A 6917-nucleotide genomic window follows, 5' to 3' on the forward strand; every position below is an offset into this window, starting at 1 on the left:
GGACCCACAGGGATCACGACCTGAGCCAAAGGCAGATGCTCAACTACTGAGCCACCCAGGCATCCCCAGTGTGCATATTGTTTAAAAGAGAAACCAAACCATTGTCCTCTGACCCTGGCCACAAAGATCTTTGGAGGGAGGGGCAGGTTTTGGCCCTAGAAAAGAAAAATGTTTTGTTTTTTTTTTTCCTTTCTTTGTTCAGGGATGTAGGTCAGTAGTCCTTACTTCTTACTTAAAATAATAATAATAATAATAATAATAATAATAGATAAATAAAAGGAGCTGATTCTAGGATTGCTGGGGGAGAGTTAACAAAATGCACATTCTCAGATAAATTGTAGATGTGTTCCCTTAGCATCACAGGCTCTGAGTCAGCCCATTGGGTTCAAATCCCAGCTGGTTCAGAACCCAGCTCTTTGGGCAAGTGACTTAAGCCCAATTAGCTTAAATGTATTGGTTAGTTTCCTTATCTACTAAATAAAAATAGTAATAGCATCTCTCCCTGTGGGTCATTGTGAAGATTAGCCCATATTTTGTATGTCAAGCCCTTAGCACTGATATTAATATGAGTGTTATCAATAGTATATGCCTTTGAGCTTCATCAAAACCCACATGCAGAGATGCATCAGCCGGCTCAGGGCTGTACATTTTCTGAATTGCTTTGAATGTCCTGTTTGGGTTGCCCATGCCCACTCACGGTTCACTTTACCACTCTCTGCTTGAGCTGATGAAGGAAGGTTCTGGAGCTTTTGGCAGCTCAGGCTTCTTGCAGAGTCCCCATTTCTCCCATTCTGCTTGGGAAACCCCTTCCTCCCTGTCTGTGTCTGGTCTGGCAGCACTTCCCCATGGCACAAGGCCTGGTTCTCTCCATAGACAAATGTAGGGGCCAAGGGCAGGCTGCCCCCCAAAATTGCCATTTTGACATATTGATTATTTGAAGTGAAAGTTACTGAAGAGACAGCCTATATAAGAAGGAATCTCAGACCCTCCCCTGTCCCCCTGAAAGTAGGAATACATCTCCTGTGTGAAAGTTGCCCTCCTTGTACCAGGAGGTAAAGAGACATCCTCATCCCCTTGGGTGGGAGCTTTAGGGCTGGAAAGGCCGTAGAAACAACCTTTGTTACTTTGTACTGATTGGACCGCTCCAGCCCAAATTCTGTTTAAAATTCCTCACTCATTGAAGCTCCCAAAGTTAAGTTTTTCTTGGTCCTGTCACTTCCTCACAGATTTATTTATTTATTTTTAAAGATTTTATTTATTTATTCATGAGAGACACAGAGAGAGGCAGACACACAGGCAGAGGGAGAAGCAGGCTCCCTGCGGGGATCCCGATGATGTGGGACTCCATCCAGGGACCACAGGATCACTCCCTGAGCGGAAAGGCAGATCCTCAACTGCTGAGCCACGCAGGTGTCCCTCCTCACAGATTTATTGTCTGTGTCTAAAAAATATAAAAACTGCCCACCTCAGTCATTTTGATGTAGTTTTGAAATGTAGGTGGGGTCCAGAGCAGATAGATGACCAAGAAAGAATTCTCGAGACATCTTTAGTGCAAAAAGGTGATTTTATTAAAAAACAGGGACTGGACCTGTGGGCAGAAAGAGCTGCTGCCCCAGGGTTGTGAAAGGGGTGGCTGATTATACACTTGGGAGTTAGGAGTAAGGAAAAAAGGAGGTTTTCAAAAGAACTCTCATAAGCTAAAGAAGACTCATAAAGTCTGGAGGCCTTGCCATTGTCAAATTAAGGTAGCTTCCCCCTCTAGTAAAGCATTAACCAAGACAGTTGGGAACTTCCTGGAGGAACCTTGCATTATATCCTCTGCCTGCCTAGGGAGTCTGTCAATGGGCTGCAAGTTAAAAAGGCATTTAATTTTATCTACATTTCCTTCTGGAAGTTTAGATTATGATAAGAATGTTTTTTCCTTGAAAATCACTGAGGCATTTGTAAACTGAGGGAGACTCAAGTCTTAGAGGACTGTGGTCTCTATAAAGTAACAATTTGTTTTTCCTTCCCTTAGCTTTAGGGCAGCCAGGGGTACCTAGAGATGTTACTCACATCTTACCTGGGGGATGGGGGCAGGAGTTGTGGGGTGTCAGTTGGTGCTTTTTACCCTCATCAATTTCTTTATGTCTCAATTTCTTTATTGGGTCTCTCTGTGCATATGATAAAACTTTGATATTTTTCCTCTATCACTCCGTCTCATGTAAATGTAATGCTTGGTCCAGCCAGAAGACCTTGAGGGTAGAGGGAGAATGTTTCCTTCCCTTTACTACACAGTGGCTTCCACCGAGTCCCGGACTCTTGGCAGCCCAGATACTCACTTTTTATTTTTTTAAGATTTATTTATTTTAGGGCACCTGGGTGACTCAGTGGGTGAGCATCTGCCTTTGGTCAGATCCTGATCCCAGGGACCTGGGATTGCGTCCCGCATCAGGCTCCTCTCAGGGAGCCTGCTTCTCCCTCTGCCTGTCTCCATCTCTCTCTCTCTCTCTGTGTCTCTCATGGATAAATATTCAAAATATTTGAGAGAGAGAGAGAAACAGAGAGACAGAGAGACAGAGATAGAGAGACAGAGCACAAGGGGAAAGAGCTGAGTGAGAGGGAGAGAGAATCCCAAGCAGGCTCCCCACTGAATAGGGAGCCCCATGTGGAGCTTAACTTAATCTCAGGATCCTGAGATCACGACCTGAGTCGAAACCAAGAGTTGGATGCCCAATTGATTGTACCACCCAGGTACCCCCATATGCTAACTTTTGTTCTTCTCATCTCTTGGCAAGTATGCATCCACCTTTGGGCTGACTGGCCAGTTCCCTGGAAGTTTCTGGGTTTTAGTAATCTTCAAGTTATGCTTTGATCAGAACCAGCACGTCCAGAACTATACACACCAACAAGCATACCCTCACAGGCTGTGAGCAATGCTTTGGCTTCTTTCCCACATCTTACAATCGCTTCCCATCACAACAGTGGCCTGTGCAGCCCACTCCTCACTCTGCTTCATGGGCATCATGCATCTAGTCAGGATGCTGAGGCTCCTACATTACCATCCCTCCATCCTTTCTGCCTATCTGACATCAAACCCTCATGTTCTCTCTGGATATGAGTCTCCTTATTCATAAATGTTAGGAAGGAGGAGCATGGAGGGGATGATTCTCTAAGGTTCCTTCCAACTTGGAAGGTCTCCACATTGCTAGTAAACGGAAAAGGTCCCTGAACCTGGCCCTGCAAGCTGCATGTCTCCTGGCTGCTCCCTGCCTGCCCGCCCACCTGCCCTGCCCATTAGCTTTATTGAGCTGCTGCTTCTCTCAGCACGCTGGTGGTGATCACATCCTGGCCAGCCTAGGCTGGCCCAAGATAATTTTATGAAGGTAAATATGGCTTCCTGGAATGTGTGGCATCCCAGCAAATAGCCCATTTTGACTCAGGCTTGGACAGCTGTCTAACTTCCAGAAAGCAAGCAGTAACCAAAAACAACAATTGACTTCAGGGCCTCTGGCATGAGCCAAACTGGGAAGGGAGCCAAACCCCTATTCCAAATAGCCAAACCCCTATTCCATCCCCAGGGGAAGGGAGAACGTTTGTTACATGTTTTAAAAGATTTGTCTCATTTGTTACCTGTAGGTTATTTTGCCATTTTTAGGTGTAACCCATAAAGATAACAAGAATTTAATTTGTGTAACTGCTTTAGGTTTGTTTTTATGGAGGTTGATATGGAGATTCAATAGAATGTGGTTGAACAAATATGCTAACTATGTACCACATAAGGCTCTGTAATCTATTAAGAGCTGGAGAGGGGAGCCTGGGTGGCTCAGTAGGTTAACCATCTGAGTCTTGATTTTGGTTCAGGTCATGATCTCAGGGTCATGGGATTGAACTCTGCCCTGATGGTGGAGCCAGCTTAAAATTCTCTCTGCCTGTGTGCCCTCATTCCTTCCCCTTTCTGCCAGCACGTGTGCATACACACACACACTCTCTCTCAAACAAAACAAAACAAAACAGGGACTCCTGGGTGGCTTAGTGGTTGGGCATCTGCCTTTGGCTCAGGTCATGGTCCCGGGGCCCTGGGATCGGGTCTCACATTGGGCTCCCTGTGGGGAGCTTGCTTCTCCCTCTGCCAGTGTCTTTGCCTCTCTCTCTCTCTCTCTGTCTCTCATGAATAAATAAATAAAATTAAATAAAAAAATAAAACAAACAGCAATCAAACAAAACTGGAGAGTGTGGTCAAATTCTTCAGCTCTCCATTTCCAGAGTGCTGAAGATTCCCTATGATGTGGTCTCTGGGTAAACCAGCTGCTGACCCTGGCCTTGAAAGCCTGGGTTGTTTGAGAAGAGATGGTCAAGGTGTATCACAGCCACACCTCACTGGCAAACAAGAGGGAGCCTGGGAGCAACCCAGTATTAGCCCTTCTGCGGCTTAGGGAGGAAATAACCTTACTGCACTTCCTTCGCCGTGGAGGGGGCCAGGGCAGGCCTCCTCAAGAACAGCCACTATGGCATGGAAATTGTTTTGAGTTCAACAGCAATAAAACACTAGCAGATTCAGGAAAAGCTCTTTACCTCCCCCACAACTGCCTAAAAGAATTCAGACAGAGGACCTGCTCCAGAAGGAGAACTATCACCCTGGAGAGCTACAGGATGGTGTGAACTAGGTACCATGGACAGGCAGGATCCTAAGAAGGCTTGTGTGACCAAAGTCCTCTATGTCCCATTGTTCCCCAGTGACCCAGCAAACATTTATTTACCAAATATTAACTAACTGTTGTTCATTGTCTTGTGATTTACATTTTTGCCCTTTGAAGCCAGAGTCGCCTACCCCCTTCCCCTTGGTTCAGAACGACACAGAGACCTCATTTTGCCTGTCTTCAGAATTTCCAAGTCTGCGTGGATTCCCTGTTTGTACAGAAGTAAATTTGATTATCTCCTGTTAGTCGGTCTCATGTTAATTTGAGTCTTAGCCTGGCTAGAGAGCCTCAAAGGGCAGAGGAAATTCATTCTCCTCAACAACTGGAGGATGTCTGTAGCTAAAGCTAAGTTGAAGCTGATGCTGGGCCGGTTTTCTCCTGCCAACAGCAAGAACCCTTCAGGCTCTTTGTGAAGGGAAAGCTTGAGGTACCCCCTCCTTCCTGGAGTGGCGGGCAGGGAGCGGGACCAGTCACTACCCCCTCACAAAGAGATAGGAGGCTGGGGGTGCAGAGGTGGGGGCTGCTTACAACCATCATGCTCTGAAACTAAGTGCAATGATCCTTCTAGTCCCTAAGCTCTGTTCTCCCCTTCTGTTTGTTCTTCTGTTTTGCCAGCAGTAACTCACCACCAAAACAACCCAAGAGGCTGTCTTCTGATCTTAGGAGAAAAGGAGAAGTGGGGACCTCTTTGCTGAGAACGATCCCAAGCCAGAAATTCCACTAAGCCCACAACCCCATGTGAACCAGGAAAAGTCTAGGCTGGTTTCTGGAAGAACAATCTATGCTTCCAGTTCCATGATTCTCGGACTCTGGGATTTTGGCAGAAAAACGGCAAAGTGATAATTTCTACCCCCACTGTTATCCCCAGTTTCATAAAAGATGAGATGTTGACTTCCAGAAAAGGGCACAGGACACAGTCTCAATAAAGTATTATCCCTTAAAATCAATCAAATTCAGATTTGTAGCAATTTTATTATATTATTCTCATTTTCTCAGTCTGATGGGCTGATTTTTCTTAATTTCTGCAGGTTCACAGACAGATATTACCTACATTTGTGAATCACAGCTCTTGCATGGCTCAGCAGAGACACAAATGAAAAGAATCTGGTGAGATTTTTGAAGAGACAGACGGGATGACGCTGTTTGCTTAGGAGAAAAGCTTGAGGAGCTTCTTTAGCCAGAAACTGCCATATAGAGTCTTTAGGTTAAGAAACCTCTTGAATTGTTCCAGATTCTTGGAGATGATGACTTCGAACCCACAAACGAGGTGATATGGTTTGGAGTGTTGGGGTTTGGGAACTACGGCTAGGAAAGAATTCTTGAGAAGTCCTTAGTGCTAAAAGGTGGTTTTATTAAAACAGGAGAACAGGACCTGTGGACAGAAAGAGCTGCACTGGGGCTGTGAGGGTGGCTGATTGTATACTTTGGAGCTGAGGGACAGAAGGACAAAGGGAGGTTTCCAAAAGGACTTTTATATGCTAAGGAAGACTCACAGGATCCTGGAGGCCTGACGGTTATCAAGCTAAAGTTGCTTTTCCCTCTAGCAAGGCATTAATATTAAGATGGCAGGGAGTTTCCTGGAGGAACGTTAGACTCCCTCTGCCTCAAGTATTTGTCAATGGGCTGCAGGTTATAAGGATATTTCATTTTATCTACATTTCCTTCTGCCTTTGTTCCTCACATCGGAGGGAATCTGCTGGCATTTATTGTTTATGTACTTTTTAGGGAATTTGCCAGTTTGTGGGATTGTCACAAGGTCACTTGGATGATTGATTAATAATTGCCCGCTTACCTACAAATCACATGCCACATGGATTCTTAGAATTCGAGCCCTCAAAATTCTGGGTAGGGACACCTCCCTTAATTCTGGAAAGGAATACCAAACTACCACTTGGCCCGATGAGATGCATTACATTCCCTGGAAGCAGGGTCAGAGCTCAGGGCTCTCCTGGAAGTCATCACCTGGAAGGCTCTGCTTCAAGACCTGGCAGTGGAAGGAATTTAGAAGCTGTGATGAATTCTGTGGTCCATAGAGGGCTAGATGTGGGCCTCCAGACAAACTCCACTCTCCCAGTAAGCTCAGATGTGAAGTCAGAGATAGCACAATGCTCCAGAGAGCCAAGCCAGGAATTTATTTGCAAGCCCTGACTCGGGCTGATTTTTTTTTTAAGGTTTTATTTATTTATTCATGAGACACACACACACACACACACACACACACACACACAGACAGAGAGA

Source organism: Nyctereutes procyonoides, unplaced genomic scaffold (assembly GCF_905146905.1).
Source record: "Nyctereutes procyonoides isolate TBG_1078 unplaced genomic scaffold, NYPRO_anot_genome, whole genome shotgun sequence".
Taxonomy (NCBI): Eukaryota; Metazoa; Chordata; class Mammalia; order Carnivora; family Canidae; genus Nyctereutes; species Nyctereutes procyonoides.